Source organism: Adiantum capillus-veneris, chromosome 27 (genome assembly GCF_014529385.1).
Source record: "Adiantum capillus-veneris isolate H3 chromosome 27, ASM1452938v2, whole genome shotgun sequence".
Classification (NCBI taxonomy): Eukaryota; Viridiplantae; Streptophyta; class Polypodiopsida; order Polypodiales; family Pteridaceae; genus Adiantum; species Adiantum capillus-veneris.
This window is the reverse complement of record NC_140957.1, coordinates 68,943,134-68,966,037: the sequence shown is the minus strand read 5'-3', so window position 1 is coordinate 68,966,037 and position 22,904 is coordinate 68,943,134. Positions and strand designations below refer to the sequence as shown.

At 40.3% G+C, this 22,904-nt stretch overlaps 1 pseudogene; it reads right to left on the bottom strand.

Annotated features, from left to right (window-relative positions):
- Positions 1-8,553: 8,553 nt before the first annotated feature.
- On the bottom strand, positions 8,554-8,941 carry LOC147422150 (large ribosomal subunit protein uL14 pseudogene; annotated as a pseudogene).
- Between the last annotated feature and the right edge of the window lie 13,963 nt (positions 8,942-22,904).

The window sequence follows — 22,904 nt, the reverse complement described above, 5'->3', positions numbered from 1 at the left end:
AAATTGAAATAGATGGAGAGGGAGAAAATCCGCTTGGAGAATTCATAAAAATAGAGTTAAATTGTAAAAAATTCCGATTAGTGGAAAAAATTTCCTAGGTTTGAATGTACCATAAAGGGAAATTTGTATGATTTTCCGTGGGAACATTGATGCCAACTCTCTAGACCAATCAAGTGGATGGATCTACTTCCATACCAAAATAGTTCTTTGTACCAATTATGATCGCTATATAAACAATCAAGTGGATGGATCCACTTCCATACCAGAATATAAAACCTTACACTATTAGCAACGTCTCCAAAAAATATTAGAACATCCATGGACTCTAACCATGCATAAGGAGCTTTGGACGCATTTCTATACAGCAAAAAATATATAATTACTATGCAAATTACTAGATTGAATACACATATCTAGTAAGAGTGCAAACATGTAATAATGAGAATACTCCTATATGGTTGTAACCATAATATTATAGCTATATATGCGTTTATGGGAGTTTTAACTAACCATGTAGTAAGAAATTCTTCTTTCTCCTACACGGTTGTAACCACAAAATGCTATCCATGTAGTTGTATTATAGTAATTCACATGAATAATCAATTTAACAGATCATATACAAATTAGCACATACTTTATGACTAAAAGAGATAAAGATTAAATAGATCATTTTCATATAGATGTCTTTCAAAAATTCTTACAAAGTCCATCATACAACTATTCATTTTTATCATTGGCTACTTCTACATCCTTTAAAGAAAGAGAGCCAATCTTTTCAAGTCTTACAATCATCATGCCTTCTATTAGAAGCCAGGCTACCAAGTCTTCACACATAGTAGAAGAGGTAGTTTCACACGCTTCTACAAAAAAAGGAGTTTGATTTTTTTTAAGCGTGTGAAATACCGTGGGCGAGAACTTGAGTACCACGCTCACTTCGCCTTGTGGTTGTCCCATGGAACCCAGCACCTTGTACTTTGAAGGAGGTAAATGCCCACTTACAAATACTTTATGCAATGGAATTCTACAAAATTCCACCATATCCAGTGACTTCAGGGCAGTATCAATATTCATACTTCATTACATACACAAGTTACCCACACACAAATGTATGGACTAAGTACTCATGTGTGCACATTCAGAGCAATAGATGGTAAAGGATGCACAAGCATGTGCACACTAATGCATGGACAACGTGCTGATGTGTGCACTCAGAGAGGACAACGTGCTAATGTGTGCACTCACAGAGGCCAACGTGCTAATGTGTGCACTCACATAACAATAGATGGTAAAGACTACAAAAATACATGTGAGACCACAGGTAGGTAAGCCTACGATTACCCAACCTACCATTTTTTAGGTAGCCCTTGGCTACCCAAGCTCTTGATATATACTAGATACCTTTGGGTTATACAAAGGAGGAAAGGTGCATTTTACAAAGAATGGTTCCGCATTTAGGGGTTTAAAAAAACCCTTTCATTCGTGCAGGTGACATCCCATCATTATTACTGGTGAAACCCCCGAAATTGGGATTAACAAAAACATGTAGTCATAACCTATCTCCCACAAAGCGATACAAACCAGCAACAATCTGAGGCAACACTCAGGATTAAGAAAGCATCCACATGAAGACACCATGCATTCGAAGTGCATAACTTACATGAATCCCACCCCCTATCTCCATACAAATCCAATGGATCCCACTTAAAAGTCTTGTCATCTTGTCTACTTACACAACAGTGCCGAGAGGATCATCAGCCTGAAATTCATCCTTGTCAAAGAGCTTGATTAAGCCATCGGCGGTCACATCACTGTCCACTTGGAAAGAGAAAGTCTCATCCCACACAGTTTCTCCTTGCTTACCTATTCAAGAAAACCAGAAAAAATGCCAACTGTTAATTGATCAATACCATCCATGCTTTTGCCTCTTTACAAGAAAAACAGAATGAAGGTCAATGATGATCACATAACATTCATGCTTTAGCCTCTACAATTGAAACCCATTTACAGAGCTCAAAGTCAAGATACAACATATCCTTTTGCCTCTATAAATTGAGATAGAATAAAGATTAATGGTAATCAAACAATAACATTCATGCTTTGGCCTCGATAATTGAAACCCATTTGCAAAACTCTAAAGTGAAGATAACATATGACAGATCATTTCTGTAAAGTTGGTAGTAAGAAGGTGACATCCATACCTTCAATGACACGTCTCTTTTGATGCTCCTTATGGCAATAGATGATAGCATAAGGGTCAGATTTTCCAGCTGTTGCAGAATGAAAAATGCTCGATTAGGAGTAATTCTAAGCCCCAGATATGGCATCTTCCACGTTAACAGAACACACCACTTACCAAAACTATCTCAATCTATCAGACCATGGGCTTCTATCAAATGGATCTCCAAGACTCCATGATGAACCTGCGGAAAGTACCCACATGCTTGTGACAAAGCCCCTACTTCTACTACTTGTATTTAAAGGATAGTCAGTAATAGTAATGAAAGCTTTCCCAAACCTTAGGGAAGAACTTCACACCGATCTTCAGCTCTCCATGGAACTTTCCATTAGGCTTTTGGACTTTGAACTTGCATGGAGCAAGCTGACGCTTAAGAGCTGGATGAATTGGTGGTGGTGATGGTGAGGGGAGGTGCTGCCAACGCTGTCCGCATAGTACAGCTTGCGGAAACTACTACATTTAACAACAGTTTCAAACCCATCTCATTTAGCTTCTAAGTCGCCAAGTGAATCAAGATCTTGGCCTGATCATCGCCTAGTTGCGAAGGACGTGGAGGCAATAACAAGGATAGTGGATGAGGTAGAGAGAGGGGCGTCATTTATAGAGAGAGGGGTGTCATTTATAAGCATATAAGCTTGAGCACCTGCACAGGCTCATGGATGCCTTCTCATGCTAGGGTGGGGGAATGCACTAGAGAGTTGTGCGATATTCAGCAAGGGCTAGCGTCTTCACGGAGCAGGCAAGGGCACCATGGCTGAGTTGATTGGCAACACGTTTCCCACCTTGATTACAGCTGGAGATAGGATAGAGAAAGAAATGAAATGAGATGAAATGAAATGTTATATTAGACCCATGAGATTCAATCCTTGTGGAATGAATCCAATGTCCGGGTACAGAAATAAAATGAAGGAAAGTGAAAGACTAAAATTATCACACTAAAATCATCATCATCTTTGTCAATGTCCAAGGATGCCCCACATCGGGCGTTGTCCAAGGAGGAAGTATTGCATCGGTCATTGAAGAGCTTCATGAATCTCAACCTTTGTAAATAGTCGTACTAGGTGTCTCCCATATCGTGCTATAATAGTACTGATCCTCTAATGGAGCCTCCATGAGGCATGCTCATCTGGCTGCTGAGTCCTTGCTCTAAGAAGTGAGTGATCTCCTTCTATGAATGTCTCCCTCTATCTCGTCTCCTCAAGCAACTCTCCCAAAGTCTACGCAAGTCTAGCAAAAACAACCCGAGGCATCTCTGATCCTGATATCTCATAACTCTAGCCAACGCTCCAATTCCCTCTATGAGTAGACAGTGAAAGCGGCCTCGTATCCCATAGTATATTGGACAATGACAAATGTGATGTAACTATGTATACATCTAGAAAGCCTCCCTAGAACCTTGCTCCCAATCAAAGAGCATGAAATTCAACATACATACCTACTATGGCAATGCTCAAGAAACAACCTTCCCTTCGAATCTCAAATCATGGATTTCGTTTCTTGATCACAATTAGCTCTAATTGGATGTAGTGATGTATATCAATTGCCTCACATTGCAGCTTCTCACACTATGTCCAAACTTATCACGTTCAATTGGCCCAAACTTATCATATTGAGTGCCATTGGACCCAACCTCCTTGGATATTAAAATCATTTGTATATATATATAAGCTTTTTGCTATCAACCCATCACCGCCCACCAATTGCACTATAGCCTCCCTTCCATGTTCGCATATGAGGAGATGACGACTCTATTGAAATCATAGGATTTTCTCACAAGTTTTCTATCTAGAATGTCGTCTTTTGGACAAGATGCATTGTAGGATAGCCTCTGAAGGGGCTAGAAGGAAGGTGCATAGTGTATGTCATTTATGTAAATAAAATGATTTGTAGCAAGGTAATGGGATACAAGCTAATCTTAACAAGCAATCTCAGATGTGGTCTCTTCCAATGTCGGATGTGGTCTCTCGGAATATTTGATTACAAGATTTGACCAGAAGGGAAAATTATGTTGTTACATGGTCACATGCTAATTAATATATGTTGATTGGAATGCTAGCTAAACTAGAGATGGTACATACCAATGTGTTGTGACATAGGTTAAAGGCCACATATCCACCACATGTGACACCATACGTTAACCCTTTTCTTGATACCTTGAACTCAAAAAACGCTAGCAAGCTTTTGGTCCATGATTGATGTCCAATAATATTTGAAGATCAAATTGTTGTTGAGAGAAAAAGATGCTACTAGCTTCATAGCCCTCTCTCTCTCTCTCTCTCTCTCTCTCTCTCTCTCTCTCTCTCTCTCTCTCTCTCTCTCTCTCTCTCTCTCTCTCTCTCTCAAACAGTGGCCAGAGACAAACTTGCAGACAAAGATGCGAGCTGCTTCTGGGAACCTGCAAACTTCGAACTGCTTCTGGAGAAGATCGCATTGCTGCTGAGAGCAACGTAGAATGCTTTTTTTATTTTATTCACTTGGCAGTTGGTAGCTTTTGATTGCGTAGTCGTATTTTTTTTAGAGCTTTTCATCGCAGTGGTTTTTTTCTTTTATAGAGTAGCCACATGGGTTAATGAGAGCGCAGTGCTGCGATTTTACCTCCTACGCTAACGAAGTAATGAAGCTTTTGAATAATGCTCTAGATCTTAATTTGAGTGTGACACAAAAATGAACTAATGGTTTAGTCCCCACATTTGTAGACGAGGTCTAGATGAGTAGCTTGAAGTTTGCATGTACAAAGGAGAATTGACGTAGATCTACTTGGGCATCAAATTGATGGCAAGACCTCTAAAATATAATGTGGATGTGTGGGATAGCATGTTTAAAACTAAAAGGATTTTTCAAAGAAATACAAGAGAAACCTCATGAGCCACAATAACATCACAAACAGCTTATTAAGGAGCCACAAACACAACACTACGGTTGCTAGACCCAATAAAAAGGTGAAGTTGACCACATGCTATCCAAGTGTCTATTTGGTCAATAGAGTATATCATCACAAGCTAGCAAGATGGCACAAATCATACCCATATGGAGAAACTGCTTTCTCATTGTAGAAAAATATTTAGTTAAATTCATCAGCGTCCTTGTGATCGTTTATGTATTTTCTCTTTCACCCTCAGTTTGATATAGAACCGAGCTTGTTATGCCTACCATACTAATGTGTTGAAGCCTATGTACTTCCTGTGATAAAAGAAGGGATAAAGTTTGCAAAGTGTAACTCCAAATATCAGTAAGGATGTCTGGTATCTTACATATAGTAAATGAATAAAATTCTTTTGTGAATCCCTAACAAAGGGTTCAAATAACTAGCAATGACATTTGAATAGAAAGCACGACATTTCATGTTTTTGTCATAGAAAAAATTACCACTTGATAAGATCTTCTAGAGTCATGGCATTAAAATAATCCACTGTTTTCTTTTGCATGAATTCTTTGAGATATGTACTTGAAAAGGTGCAAATTATCTTGACGATTTCATTATGATTAATGGTGTTTTTTTGTGTTTTTAGATAGTTTAAAGTGTCAAATAAGAATAACCTTGCAGGGCCCTTTTGAAAATGAAACCTAAATTGGTGTTCTAATAACAATTTGTTGTTATCCAAAGGGTATGATTGTATGGTTTATAGAGTCAAAGTAATCAATAAAAGCTCAAAGCTCAAGTCTCATTTTTAAAATAGGACTTGAATAAGTCCCAAAATTCCTAAATTGGTGTTATCAACTAACCTTTTTGAAAACTTTGAGGAAATCTAGGTTTTAAATACACCTCCACATTGATATTTTGACCTTGTATTCTAGCACAATCTAGAAGATGTAAGTATTTTGATTTAATAAAGCTATAACTTGACGTTTGTAGCCCAAGATTATGGACATATTTTGAGAAGCTAATGAGACTTTTGAATAATTAATAAAACGTGGGTTGTACTTGTAGGGTATCCAATTTACATTTGAATTGGAATATGTTTTTTTTGTATAGATTGTGATCTAGTTTGTGTTTAGAATTGTATCATTAATATTATTTGGATGAATATAACATAAATTGTTCAAAACATTTACAATAATCTCCATCATCCTGTAATATATTTCCTCTCTAAGGACAATGTATGCAGTTGTGGTACTTCCAAATCAATGATAGAGTGTGTGTGAGATATAAAATGTTTTGATCCCTTCCCTTTTATAGCTTCGTCTACAACTATGAGACTTTATTTTGTTTTCTTATTTATATTAGCAACAAATATATCAATTAACAAACTTAGTTGATGATCGAGCGAGTAACCATGATATTTGTCAATAATTAGTTGTTTAACTATGCTTAATGAATTTTTACTAAAATGAAATGAGGGACAGACAAACTTACTACAATTAGTACTTGATCCATAGTAAGTGATAAATTACTAGATAAAACACCCTTTGCGATATAGGAGTTTATAAACTACCAGATGAGAATGCGAAAGAGTTAGCTACTATATAGGAGTTCATAACTTAGTAGATGAACTTACTAGATAAAGACGTCCAAGGACAGGTTTCTATATAGGAGTTTATGACTTACTATATGAACTTACTAGATCAACACATCCAAGAGCAAGTTACTATATAGGAGTTTGTGATTTGCTAGATGAATTAGAAAATTGCTAGCTTACTTGTTGCTAGATTGAATGTGAAAACTCCTACTTGTAACTAGGAATTATTGAGCATGTACTAACTTGCTATCTAGAAACACGTCAAAAGCTCCTTGTGATATGACCCCAAACCACCTATCCTACCATGAAGCTCTCAGCCTTACTATAGTACAAAGTCACAACAAAGTTAAAAATTCCTCATTATTTGCATGAGCCCAGACACAGGTTCTTTATCATCACTCCACAGCTCTGACTTGTCTTCATTCCCATGAAGATATTTCCAGGTGCCCTACTCCCACTTTTCAAAATAATGTTAATCCGAGTAGGCCTAACAATGACACTACATTTCTCAGGTATGATAGCTTTACACAGACACAACACACCCACAGGATAATCACCCACATGATAGTTCTTGCCATCAATGGACCTTCAACTCCAAGGATCTTGCCTTAAAATCCACATCAACGTCAATTTTCTCCTCGGAGGCCCCCTTGAAGAGAGAAATCTAGATTGTTTACTTTTCAACATCCTGATCCTAGCTAAAACTAGACAAGCTTTGTAATGAGTTCATGATCTTCGATTTTTTGAGGTATGAAGAAATGTGGCCTTCCCTTGATATCTCTACAGACGAGGTCGCCAACGACGTCGCGTAGCTTGGTCAAAGTGGAGCTTTGAGCTCTACCACGTTCTTTGAAATATCGGCAGCCATTTCAAGCTCCACAACTCTCTCTCTCTCTCTCTCTCTCTCTCTCTCTCTCTCTCTCTCTCTCTCTCTCTCTGTGTGTGTGTGTGTGTGTGTGTGTGTCTCTCTCTCTCAACCAAAAAAAAGCTATTGAAAACAGTCCGCGCTACCGCGGCTACCGCGGACTATTTTTAGTAGTTCTTTTTTCTCTCTCTCCCCTCTCTCTCACTTTTGTCTAGACACTGCAAGTGACTCAGTGAGTTGAGAAGCGTATCTCTCTCTCTCTCTCTCTCTCTCTCTCTCTCTCTCTCTCTCTCTCTCTCTGTTTGAACTTGTAAGAAGTGGGCAGATTTTATTCACCAAAATTTAAGTATAGCAGTGCAAGAATAGGGGCAAAACTACAACCGCATAGGGGAGAAAAGCTTGCGCTGACACCCTGCTGCAGTTTGGTTGGTAGGGGGTCAATATCATGACAACTGGGGGGCTAATGTACTCATCATGGTGGGCGCCCACCGGCATAAGTAGGAGTTATAATATAATGTTGGGCCACCTGGGCGTTAAAGGATGGCGTCGTTAGTCTCAAGGGTTATTCATTCATGGAATGGTGGCACAGTTGGTGGAGGTTCATCGCATAGCCGAGATTGATGCCGCATAGGCCAAGAAGGGCGGACACACTGGAGATCTTGAGCACAGAACCCAAAGATGCGGACAGCTACTTGATGTAGCCGCGCAGGCGGTGACGCGGTCCACCCTCACACCCTTGGTGATGGAGTACAATGACTTCATCTCGCTGCAGCACGTCGATGTCGATGAAGGCGTCGATGTGGTTCCTATAAGGTAGCCTGCACACAAAAACAGCTTGCTTCGCACTGTCTTGCACGAGATTGCCGCCGCCCCCTGCTCGGCAAGACTGCCCGCCACCACCAAACATTTCCCAAAAAAAAATTCATGCACAAATGGCAACAGGTACAACCTTAGAGCATATATCAAGCAATTGAACTAAATAAACCCTTGATTAGCTATAGTTGTTGAAGCCGATCACACAATTTCATTTGCAGCACTGGACTGCACTCCTTACCAATAGGACCAGTAATTGCAGATCCTTTCATCTCGCCCTTAGAGTTTCACACCAGCATTATCTTCAAAGTACATGAAGACACCGTCCTTTCTTCTCCAGGGCTTCCTTTGGCGAACAATGACGGCAGGCATCACTTTCTTACGGAGATCAGGCTTTCCTTTCTTAACAGTGGCCATCACCATGTCTCCCACACGCCCTTGACAGAGATAACGTACAGGTTCTTGGCTCCTGTGTTGTCTGCACAGTTGACAACTACTCCTACTTACAGGAAGACCCAACGACATCCGAAACTTGTTTCCTAACGACCCTCTGCACCCTCGCTTTGACATAGTCGTTGCGGCACCAGAAAGAACAAGAGACTCTCTCTCTCTCTCTCTCTCTCTCTCTCTCTCTAGCAGAAGCGAGAGAGAGAGAGAGAGAGAGAGACTTCTTGGCTCTCAAGGTACGTGCTACGGGTTATGTAGGCGAGCGAGAGAGATAGAATGCGCACATGCACCATCAACAAAGAGAGGTGCGGTGAGGGTGATCGAGTTCCAATCAGCCAGAGGAATGCGCACATGCCTTGCGATGCCTACCATTTTAGTGAGAGAAATGAAGAGAGAGACTGTGTCGACAATGTGCAGAGTTCTTGATGCAATTAGAATGGCTCCCGCCACTCAAACGGCTACCACCGGCGCTGAACGCTAAGGCTGAGCCGGTGCCATGCCGATTGCCAGGGGTGAAGAAATGGTAGATTAAGACAGGGGCGTGGTGGGCCTATGGTGGGCTCACTATGCTTTTCTATCGGAATAGGATGCCGACGGCTTGCATCTACGCAGGCTAAGAGACGTGATGACCATCGGCATGGTAGGTAGAGGCACAGCCTATTATAAAGAGGATGCATGCTGGAACCAGTCCACGCCAGCGCGAACTGGTTCTGACATGTTTTGCAAGGGCAGAGACTACAGAGAGAGCAATCCAGATGGAGCCACAACGCGGCATACAAATGTAAGCAGTGGCCTACAATTGTTACAGCCAGGCGGCTGCCCCTCGCAAGGACCACGAGGTCATGAGACAGTGTTCGGGAAAAATCATTTTTCTAAGTATACAAAATTCCTTTCCTTGTTTATTTCAAGAGGAAACTTCAAAAAATTAGGCTATTTTTTTAGATTTTTACACTATTTTTTTCTATACTGGGGCGGCATTTTCGTTTTCTCGTGCGCTCAACCGGCATTTTTGAAATTGAAAATTGCACGATATTAAGCTGAGACACATTTTTCCCGAACACTGTTCAGTGAGAGAGAGAGAGAGAGAGAGAGAGAGAGAGAGAGAGAGAGAGAGAGAGAGAGAGAGAGAGAGAGAGAGAGAGAGAGAGAGAGAGAACCTATACCCATGATATGCCATTAGCCTTTTACTTAATGGGCATAGCCCATGATCAGGATGGGAGGATGCATGCTGGAACTAGTGATCCATGCAGGCGAGATGGGTTTTGGCAAGTTTCACAATGGTGGAGACATGGGAAGGGGGGTGGCTACATCCCATGCTGCCGTGACAGTAGAGGATAACTTGGAAGCAGTAATAGTGCGTGTCTCTCATTACTTTGCACTCAAGTAGCATGTGATGTATCATTACTCCACATTCAAGTATTGATCCCTAATAATGTTACTCCATAACGGCTCCATCTAGATGCTCACTTTCTTTGACCATCTGCTCCGAAGGGCATGTGGTATATGCTTCTTTCGTGTCCAAAATTTTGGCTTTGACGTGATGATGACACCGGTCACTCTTTCTGCATGAAAGCATCTCTCCTTCACAATGCATTATTGTCAGGACAAGGGTCCTACGGGGCAAGGCCCAACCTAGGGGTTCAAGGACCTAGGCCAAGGGCCGGCTGGACCAGTGCGGACTGGGGATCCGCTTAGGGCAAGTGCTAGGAGCTAGCCTATATAAGGGGCGGTAAGGAGGAGGATCCCAGGTTCAGTTACCCTAGGTCTTATATTGGTATCAGAGGATGAAGGAGAAGAAGGGTGGAGGGCATGGAAGCACGGTCTCGTGTCTCTTTCTTCTCTCTCTCTCTCTCTCTCTCTCTCTCTCTCTCTCTCTCATGCGAGCTTCCATGGAGGGGTCAATTGAGGGCAGAACCGCAGGAGGGACCCCTTTTATGGGGGTTTCCATGGCAGACTCGAGAAGCCAAACGAGGCCGTGGGCAAGAGGGTCGTCGGCATGCAGACCGTGGGCAAGGTCTCTTGGCAGCCGAGGACACACCCATAGGCACACCCGCTTAAGGGAGGAGGAAGTCCGACACCGACCAGCACAAAACTCAGCACAGCCGGGCTTGATGGATACGCAACGGGGAGATCACTGTTTCTCACCTTTGCCGCGAATGGATTCGGCCACTACAGACGACGGTAGCTTCATCCTCTGGCTCTCGCTCACTACGCTGCCGCCATGGCTGCAGCTCACCCTTTTTTTCTTAAGTTGGGCACCCTAATTTTGGGCACCCCCCAATTAAGGGCTTTGGCCCACGGTTCCACTCGAAAAAGATCAGCAGGTTTCGACCTCAAACCCTCACACGATGTGGCTTGCATGATGGTTTGCTAACCAGGCGAACGAGTTGCGATGCCTTCGACGCCTTCGACACAGTTGCAAGCCTCGAGCTGTTCAAGGAACACACCATTGCACATGAGCACAGTTGCCAGCCTTTTCATGCATCGATTGGAGTCGGAACTCAATAAGCAATCACTAATGGCATGGCTGCAAGGTGCATGTGCTGGTGGCGGCCGAAGTGAAAGTTCCAAGGTGTTCAAGGTAGAAGCATGGCTCACGATTCAGCAGTGAACATTCGTACGGATACGAAAAGCATGGCATTCATGCTCATGCAAGGCACTGGCTATGGTTGCATGACATAGTCCAAAGTCAATTTCCCAGCAGCAGCAAGAAGCCGAGAAGGAGCGTCGGCGTGAGTATTTACTCATGCAAGTGCACGAAGCCGGCAAGTCAGGTCGGTATAAGTTAGTAATACGGTATGCAGACTCTTTTGCATTTGTTTTGGTAAAGTTTTTGGAACATATTGCATCGCTATGTCATGCACCAGACGTGCGTACCCTTTACCGCGGCAAAGCACAAGCACGGCTTGTGACAATTACCGTAAGCGCCAAAAATTTGATTGGATTAAAGATTGGAATCAAGCAAGGCTTGAGTACCAACCGCCTTGCTCCGCAGCACGGCTTCACAGTGGTTCCCTTTTGATGCAAAAGTATAGCCAATTTGCCATGTTTTGTAATCTCAAGGAGATTAGCACATCCTACTGCTTGACTTGATGCAGGAGGCCAGCTCCTCGGCATGGCTGACTCCTTCTCCATGTTTCTAGAAGTTGCAGAGGATGCTAGCCCAACATTACTGTCTGATTTTAGTTGAAAATTCTCGACGAGGTCGATTCTTTATGTCCTTTTGTATGTCCACAATCGCCTGAGTTGGCTATCAGCAAGGCTTCAATTTATGCATCTTGGAGTGAAATTTCCCACGGTTTGGCATATGCTATGCGGTAGGACCCTTGTCCTAAAATAACTCCCCCCTTAAGGAAGAGTTTTCGTCCTCGAAAACACAAGTGGTAATATCTTCTTAAGAATACTGATGTTCTCTTTATTGACGTCCCTTAAATGAGCCAGTTGTTTGTATGACTGATAATTGGTGCAGTGAGGAGGTTCAATGAAATCAAGAGCAATATCTTGATTTTCAACATTGTTGTCCGTTTGCAACCACTTGGGTCTAAATGGTAACTCCATTTATAACTCACTTGAGTACTGTAAAGGAGAAACCATAACGAAGAGTTGCCCAAAGGCATAACCAGTGTTCACATCTTCTGAAGGTACTGGAATAATTCAAGGAAACCTTGGTGCAACTGTCCCTCAAGTTGAGAGCCAGATTTCCAACTTGTTGGAGTATCTTAAAAAGCTTCATAGCTACGAATAATTATAGTAGGGTGTGTCCTTATGGAAGACTCTTGAACATATTGGAACACATAGAACTACAGGTTCTTCCCTAATGAAGGTTACTTGCCAATATACTTTGTCCACACACCTGGTAAGTCCTTGACGTATGAAAGTATTGACACAATCTCCAACCCCACCACAAGAGGTGTTCGAAGTCAAAAATCGTACTGCAAATTCTAGAACAGGGAGAAAATCATCTATTCAGAAATGCGTTGTGTTAACGTATGCTCTTAGCAGATCCTTTAGCACAAGATTACTCTTTGTAATTTGCTTATCCCCTTGGATGACTGACAGTACCGACACAAGATTACTCTTTGTAATCTGCCTATCCTCTTGGATGACTGACAGTACTGAGGTGTGTTTTCCTCATGGTTTATCGACAGTTGTCCCAGATGACTGGTAAACGGGGAATCACACGGGGGGGGGTTCACTATGTGTAAAACTACCATATCACGTGTGTTCAAGACATGTTTGTAAAACCCCTTATTTGTGAATTTTGTTAAGAATATAATGTACCCTTTTCTTTTAAAATCTGTAAGTTTTTTTCAAATTAAAAAAAATAATTCCTTTCTGTATATATATTTCTGTAACTTTCAAGAACTTTAAATACCCTTCTGTTGAACTCACGTGATAGGTTACATTTTAATTAGGTGACCTCCCCGGGGAATTACAGTAGTGTATAACCATCGTGGTTAACTTGAAAAAGTCTACAAACGCCCAAACCGAGCCATGACCTCTATTGGTGATTAGTAGACCCAAAAGTAATCTCATAGAGATAGTGCACATAGAGTGCAAAATGCTTCATAAGCAACAACCTGAGGAATATGCATGCTGTTCCAAATCAGCCTTTGCTAAACTAGGGCCCATAACACCTAGTGTGTATGCATTTAGCAAAAACTAACCCGAACTTGTATATCCATAATGGTCCTTGCCAATACTGATGGAAAATGTGATGCACCTAGCACACATTAAAAGGAATGTAAATAGTTCTAAAAAGAAATTAAATACTTTTAGTTGCTATCTTTTGCAAGCCTTGCTGAAACGTGTGAGTCACAATAGAAGGTGAAACATTGATCACTTCTAGGTACAAACAATGAAAATTTTCATTAACAACTTATAGCCTTGCTATATGTATAAACAACCCTCTGTAATGTTGTTTACCAGTACTTGTACCTTAACAAGTCATTCTGAGTCCGACAATTTTTGGCCACAAAATTGCTCCTGATACGTCGTGCTAAAAAATGGTCTAGAGAACAGATGTGGCCAGCACTTAGGGACTTTGTCGTGACACATCATTGAAATAATGGCGCCCGTGTCAGTCCCGAGACTCATATTCTCCACATGTGGAATATGTCTCATGTAAGGATGTGTAAAAAGGATCATCCTTCAAGTACAAGATGTACTTGTGTGTGGAGATAACTGCAAACACTCTACGACGGGAGTGAGAGGGACCCTCATTCATTGCTCCACACTGGCTAAACCAAACTCCTTGAGTTCCTAGACCATGTTGTATCCCATGTGACAACATGTGCCAAATTGAACCCTACAAGTAGGTTCGTACAGCATAAGACAGAAAGATAGATTGGACACTTGGCCCAAAATACTTTGTGCCAACATGCCCTTGGCATGGCTCTGTAACATTCAAGCGTACTTAGACGTCTTGAAAAACTAAGCAAAGCGTACTAAAAATGGAATAACACCAAATCAATAGATGCGTACCTGGGGATTTGAACGTAATGTGCACTTACCGGTATTCAAATGGAGAGGAACACGTCATCCACATGTGAAAAAACAAGCAACATTGCACTAGAAACCTTGGGTGTTGCCTTTGCAATCCAAACCCATTGGGTAGAAGCTACGTAGTCAACCGTCCTGGTAAGATCCTTTGTAGAACTACGCAACTAGCAGGTAACGATAACCAACATAGGAAATCGTGTACAGAATGATTGGAATCAACTTGGAAAGTGTTTCCATCCGCTATCGCGTTTGGTAGATTGTGGAAATGTTTCCTTGAAAGTATAACTGGGAGAGATCAACTGTGATCCTCAATGCAGATCAAACTATGATCTTTAATGCCTATGGGGTGATGTAACAATCACCCGCCAGGTCTTACCCCAAAAATTATGTCCATAAACATGCCGTAGTGCTATAGTGAGAGCAATAAATCCACCTAAGTCAGATGTCTAGCTCGTATTAACAGCCATGCTGTCTCAACTGTGTGCTGCCTCTAGACTCCATGGTATAGATCAGCTGATGTAAGTGCAAGAGTATCAAAAAATCGACTTGAGCATCCCACTAGAAACATATAGTGCAAAAATGACACCCTAAACATCCGTAATGACAAGACTCTTGCTTGTCCATTAATGTCGATGTGTACTTCCTTGGGTATATCTTGACAACAATCACCCAAAGAATGCCAATAGTTGGGTCTTACCCTTCTTCTGACATTGGCTCTTAGCCTGTTTGGCTCATAGCCCTTATGGAAAATAGTGTTCAATCGACGAACCGATGAAGACTAATTTGAGTAGCATCTTAGACACGTGCTAGCTGTGAGTTAGAGCACCTTGGATCAAGCTGACTCACAAGCAGAATATGTATCAAAAGCTTTGTAGATGAGTTTTTTTATTCTTGAAAGAAATTAAAAAAAGAGAGAAAAGAAGAGCATGCTGGGCTGAGGAACTTTCCTTAAATTTGTAGAGTGTGTGTGCCTAGAATGTGTGCTCTTAGACATCTTATGCAGCTTATCGTATAAGCATTCCCCAATTTTCCGGTATGACTCTCACATCGAGAGAGGTAACAGAAAAACACAAAACTCATTCCAATCCACCTACCTTGCAGGGGTCGTGATTACCCGTGAAATAAGACCTAGGGTTATCCTTAATCTGTCTTGGACAGAGTTGCGAGTGTGATAGCGGAAGCGTAATCTTTGAAACGGTGGACTTTATGCCACCTGGTTAGCATACCTTGTAGACAGATGTTGAATCCCTCGGCGAGAGTGATGGCCTCAATGTGAGAACCAAAACCATAAGTGCCTTGCACAGTTTAGACTGGTAGTAATTCTCTGAGATGATATTTCTATTTGGCTAGTTTTCCAAACTTGTGTGTCATTGCCCGTGATGCCAAGTCATTGGGATGTACCTTGGCACAAGGGAGAAGCCTTGCTTCATATTAAATTTTCAAACCACTGGTCGTTGTGGTAACATGTGGTCCCGAGATTTGGAAGGAAAAAATGGATTCCAAACCAGCTCATAGCCATATCAACACAGACGCCCTCGTATATCCTATGCACCCATCTGGCACGTACTGAAATAACTTGTAAGCATATTGTCCAATCCCTCCCAAGTTAGTATGCGGGCAAGGCCCAACCTAGGGGGTCAAGGACCTAGGCCAAGGGCCGGCGACGAGTGCGGACTAGGGATCCGCTTAGGTCAAGTGCTAGGAGCTAGCCTATATAAGGGACAGTAGGGAGGAGGATCCCAGGTTCAGTTACCCTAGGTCTTATAATTATCCCTATCATGCATAGCTCAATATTGAGCTCCATCTCCCCATCTCCAGCTACCCAATGCATTCTGCTTCCACCCCCGTCACTAGCATTGTATTCTTCACCTAATGATGGATTGCATGAGCAACTGTTTTCTACTGGACACATAGCTATCAGGTCAAGATTTGGGTAATGATTGATATCTGCATTGGAGTGTTCATTGTGCTCATCTTTGTAGCTATGTTGGCTCAACTCCAGAAGCAAATCTAGGAAAATAGAGAAAAAACTATCTCTCTTTATTCCCATCGTAGGAATACCAGCCGGAATTCCTCAAAGAGGCCTCGGCCATCCATTCGATGGTGCACCAATTCATATCGACAATTTTGTCAAAAAAAATGGTGCAATTAGTTGGGCTTCGGAGTCTCCTTTCTTTGGTAGCTTGTTAGTAGAAAGGTAACATGACTGTTGGGATGACTTATCTATGCCATCATAGAAAAAAGCCAACGAGAAAGCATGAGAGCTCATAGAAGCCTGCATGTTGCAACAAAAACGAACATGCCTATTAGCCTCATAAGAAGGTCCTTCATGTCAACCCCTAAAGACTTTGCACTTCTATAAGGTTCTAACGTGCAATGCTTTTTGTTGGTCGGTATGCATGTTTTTTTCCCACTTAATGCAAGGAAATAATTTCAAGATTAGCCATGCGTCAGTTGATGAGGAAAGGAATTTGAAATGAGAGGGCGAGAGACCTTAGCTATCTATGGTAGCACTATTCCTTTGGGCCAAAGGCTGGAGGCACATTTTTGCGAGGTCCTTTCACTTTGTCAGGAGAGCATGGAAAGCTTTGGCACATAGAAAATAATATGGGAGAGCATGTTTATGCTATTTATCATGAGGTTTCTTAGTTCTACAAGGTTGTTATATCTACTTCTCCAATATAGAGCAATGTTTGTTTCAAGATCTCACCAGTATTTATCAAAGAGGATCTCCAAGACAACATCCATCACTAGATAAGTTTAGTTGATATCATTAGATGCCTACCATTACATACCAACATTACCATCGCGCTTAGTCAAGCTCAAGAAATAAAGCATGGTCGTGAGCTTGCATTACAATATGATGGATATATTGCTTTTGAGATGCCACCACAATGTGACAACTCAAGCATATATGGTAAGGAACAACAATTTGATGGAAACTCCTGGAAAAAATATGTGACTTATTTAAAGGTGTGATATACTTTAATAGGTGCCGGGTAATTTCCTTTTGAGTTCAGGTGTTGGTTGGTGGAATCTAACAACTCATGTTTATTTTCTTCAATATAGCTTGCGCTTGCATCAATTTGTCAAGGGTGTTTCTCATATTTGCGAGGAAATTAGCTTTGCTCGATTTTCTTTGCTCGTTGATTTGAAACCCCTTGTTTGGCTAAGTACAATTAGGCATTAATCCTCTCACTCTCTAATGGATGGTTTTCAAGGAAGAAGAGGTCCCCTTATATAGGTGAAGGGAACCCCCAAGGGTTACATAAGCAAGAGAGGAGCTAGTGAGAAAGGGAAATGGTAAAGCTTGAAATGGGTTGTCCCTGCATGATGTGAGGAGACTAGGGTCCACCATTTGGAGCATACCTCCGCAACCGTGGCTCCAACTAAAATAATAAAAATAAAAGAAAAAAATTAAGCTCATTAGCTACGATCCAATTTTATATAATTTTTCCAATTTGGAAGGGAACCATGTGTAAGAAAATCATTAAAATAAAGTATCTTTCTCCCTTAGCCTAGATTTCCATTTGATTCCAATGAACACCTCATGCAATATGAAAGCATGAAATTGCTCCTCGACAAAGTTTTGTAAGCATCCTTTCAATAATGGATTAAAATAAGTGCATCTTTGAGAATTATGCAAGCTAGTGTCCCACTAGGATTTGATACCTTCTTAGTAGTTATCAAAAAGAAATATAAAAAAATATATGGAAAATACATGGAATACATATATATTCAAAATCACACTAGATATAGGATCTAGCTAGAGTATAAAGTGATAATGGAATAGTTAAAAGGAAAAACCAATGCTTTTTTCCCTATGTTAATGAGACGCATCTATTGACGTTTTTTTCTAGAATACTTTAGTAATGGTAAAGTAAGAATATGTAACCCTTTAGATAAATAATAGGATGACATAGAAACCTTATTATTATACTTAGATATGCATATGTACATTATGAAAAATATACTTATGTATCTAAAAAGTCACAAAATAAATCTCCTAGCATTTGTTCCCACTATGTATGTGTCACAACATGAAATCCATCCCCTCTAAATCTGCACATCCTATGGTATGTTTCACATTTGATTTTTTGTAGATTTTATTGTCTCTCTTAACCAACCAATCAAAAATATGTCGAGAAGTGGACATGCTTCCCAAGAAGGTACCGAAACTTTGGTTGTGAGAGCTTGTGATGAGGAGGTAGCAAAAGATTCACTCCATGAAGTGTGGTGTTGGTGGTGAATACCTAAAGTGCAACAATAGAATAATTTCTCTCACCCTCTCATGTACACAAAGAACTCTCAAAATAATATAAAGATGAAAACATCTAAGATTTGATCATATATAATCAAGGGTAGGATGAAAGTATTTATTGATGCATTTATAGCGGCTAATCTTTGTCTTCCAAGAAAACCCCGAATTGTTCTTTGAAAGTGTAATTTCGTACTCACAATGATGTAAATATTTTACCTAGAGAATGAAATGAGTTGTATATATAAGTCTTCATGGTTCATAATCAATCAAGACCCAACCTCTAGAGAAAAATAAATATGTACACATCAAATGAGTTAGAATATTTTTTTCCCAAAGTTAAAGAGGCATAACTATTGACACCTTTACCCCATAATACTTTCTAATGGAAAAGTAAAAGTAGATTATCTTTGAGATACATACTAACATCAAATAGGAAGCTTAATATTATATTTATACATATGTACATTATGATAAATATACTCATGCATCTAAAAAGTCACAAAATAAATCTCCTAGCATTTATTCCCACTAGGTACTTGCCACAACGCGACATCCACCCCCTCTAAACATGCACATCCTCTGGTATGTGCCACATTTGAATTTTTCTAGGTTCAATCCTCTTGTTGATGTTACATTCTTTCATCTTCATTAATAGATTCCAACACTTCATCTTCACTTTTATCTTCACATGTGTTTTTTCTCTTCCTCTCTCTCAACATCTTCTAGATCACTATCTTCCTTTCTCTTAAACACTTTGATCGGTTTTTCTACAATGGGGACCTTTACTTCTGTACCATGTAGTTCAAACAAGTTGTAAGTAGCATTTTCATGCACATAATTTACAACATACAGTCCAAACCATCTTTTTGAGAGCTTACACATGATTGTGTGCTGGTTATCAATGCTACTATTATACACTAAAGCCCAATCACCTTTGTCAATTGCTTTTCTCACATGAGTCAATGTTGCTTATCAAAATAGTCCTTGTTTTCCAACCTTGCATTTTTCAATCGCTCTTTTGCAGCCTCAATGTCTCTAGGTCTTCTCTCTTTTCTTTCAACTTACAAAAGGTTGCCCAAATACCCCTGTGTCTAGCCCATAGACTCTCATGAAAGTCTTGCATGATCTTTCCTTGAGTCTCTTTTTTACATATAACCCTTTGTGGTGTAGCACCCTTTTTTTTAGGATGCTTTCACAAGTAACCATCCCTCAAAAAGTACCCATATTCTTTCCTATGTATCCTCTTGAACTCTTGTTCAAACCAATCACATCGTGTTTTGTTAGAGTACTCAGGTAGCTTCCAATAAGAATCCAATCACCTTCAGAAAGCTCTTTCAAGAACAATTCAAGTGGATTAGACATGCAAACATATTTACCTTTGACATGAGAGATGGAATAGAGCTTTGTGCCCACATCATCACCCTCATCAATCATCTCTGACTCACCTTCATACCTTGCCCTTGATAGAATAGTTGCTACTGTATTGTCTCTACATACAATGTTCTTAAACTCAGGAGGAAAGGACTTAATGTAGGCAAGCCACTACAACATACCTTGCCCTTTATAGAATATCTGCTACTGTATTGTCTCTACCTACAATGTGCTTAAACTCAGGATTTAAGGACTTAATGTAGGCAATCCACTACAACATAGCAATGTCTAGCATTGAGCAACTTGTAATCATCCCAAGAAGTGGTAGACAATCTATTTCTACAACCACATGCACCAATTAGGTACGCTTTCCCATTTTTTCAAGGCTGTAACAATACCCCATAACTCTCTCTTTATGTGTGGATAGTTTCTTTGGCGAGCACTTAGTACCTTTGCTATAAATCTCACTACATATTTGTGTCTTGCTTCATCATCTTGCCCCATTTTCCCATCCAATTCATGGAGGACCGATGTCTACTATCACAATTAATGGTCTTTTACACTCATAGTCTTTCTTTCTCAAAGTTGGTGTCAACTAGAGCAACTCCTTTAGCTTTTCATGGATTCTACATGTGCACCTATCCATTTAAACTTTTGATTCTTTTTAAGTAATTGATTAAGAGGATCAACTACATGTGCATAATGTGGAATTCAAATAACACAAAAGATACAAGCTCCAAGAAACCTTCTAACCTTAGTGATGCTAGTGCATGCTTCGTTTATTCTTTGGATGGCATCTACCTTTCTTGGGAAAGGTTTCCTACCATATGGCCTCGGGGGGTTCACTATGTGTAAAACTACCATATGACGTGCGTTCAAGACATGTTTGTAAAACCCCTTATCTGTGAAATTTTTAAGAATATAATGTACCCTTTTCTTTCAAAATTTGTAAGTTTTTTTTCAAATTTGAAAAACTAATGCCCTTCTGTATATATATTTCTATAAGTTTCAAGAACTTTAAATACCCTTCTGTTGAGATCACGTGATAGGTTACATTTTAATTAGGTGACCTCCCCAGGCATATGGCCCGCATATGTGCCCAACAATGAGCACTTCATTGATACCAAACATAGACTTTTCCCTCACAAAGTAAGATTCACTTCCTTCAACCTAGACAAAATTCTATCACAATTCTTTATGTGATTTTCCACAAATCTGTGGCACCCTCTGAGATCCAAAGCTTCATCTTCATCACCTTCTTTACATCCTTTGATAGGCAAATCATCAATGACACGCATTGTGATTTGAGAAATAAAGTCACGTAAGACCTTACTCATTCCTGGCAAGGTACTCATTCTTACCAAACTGAAAGGTATCCTCATGGTTGTCAAGTCTTTGTTTTTTATTGCACGCTAAAATTGATCATAACCTGAGTAGAGGTCCCCCATTGGGTATATTTTTCTCCCTGCAAATGCCTCTTCAATATCATCCACAATTGGACCTGTAGGTACATTCCTAATTGCCCCCTAATGCTCCAGAATCCCCATTTTGATCTTTTCATTCAATAGCTCTACTAACTTTGACAATGAGCCTTTGGAACTAAAATAGGCCACAGACTCCAAGGTACATGAGGTATTATAAAAATTACCATAGAAGCTACAATAGAAGGATCAACACATTCTACCTCATGTGACTCAAATGCAAAAGCCTTACCATGATTTGAAAGCATTTCTTTTAAGCACTTTGTCTCATCTTGTGTTAGAAACTCCTTGCAACCAATCTGCAACTTTTGAAAAGACTCCTTTGTGAAGGTGTGCAAAATCTTTTTAGGATTCCTCAAACTTGGTTGCAAATAAGCCTACTCAATATCTTCCCTCTTGTTGGGTGGTAAGGGTGAAGCTATTGGTTTCACCTTCTTTGCTACAGTCTTGTATTTAGTTTCAGCATGGACCTATGGGGCAAGTATTTTCTTGAAACATTTGTTTTCTTTAAAGGCTTCTCTGACTTGATACATTTTGACAAAGCATACTTCAACAATTTCATTCGAAATATGCAAACTAGAATCCATTATAGCATCAAGCTCACCCTTAGTATTCAGAAAAGAAACTTGCTTCCATAAACCCAAAACATTTTTAGTAGGCTCTAACAACCCACTCTCTTTCATGCCTATTGGTACATTATGTACATATTGCTTCTCACATTTCTTAAATTCTCAAGTTTTGTAAAACATACTGATCCATTCCTTATTACTCGGAGCCCATAGAAAAAGTTTCACCCATTTTTGGATCAAACAAGACCCTTTTTTCTTGGTGTATCACTGTAATCCCGCTTTACAATGGTACTTGACCAAAACCCATCAAACTCTTTACTCACCTTCAGTAGAGGATGATCTCTAAGGTTGTCATGATTTGTTTCATGATTTACACAAACTATGAGAAATTGAACATCACGTTTATCATATTTGCTTCTATCCTAGTATAAGTTGAACCATCATCCATTACCTTTGTTTCCATTCAAGATCCCACAATGTAGGGCTTCCCAAGGATAAGATGATAGGAAGAAGTGTCCTATATAAAGAAAGCTTGTTCAACCTTTACATCACCTATTGTCACCTTTACACTTCGTCATGATGCATACAATTCACCTGATGAATTGTTTGTCACACTGACCATCCAACCATTTTTTATGTCCATTGGCCATTTCCATTTGTTGTAGAGACTTTTGCCTTTATATTTATTTCTGACCCATGGTCAATTAAGGCAACAAATGGTTCTTCAAAATCACTTACATTGACCAATGTCTCTATTGTAGTAGCTTGCACCCAAAGGCTTCTAGAATAGTGACTCCTAGGAATGCTTTGAGCTTCCTCCCCATCATTAGAAAAATTCACTTGTTTTACATTCCAAGAAGACTGGTTACATCCTACCATAGCTTCATCACCTTCTTTAGCTT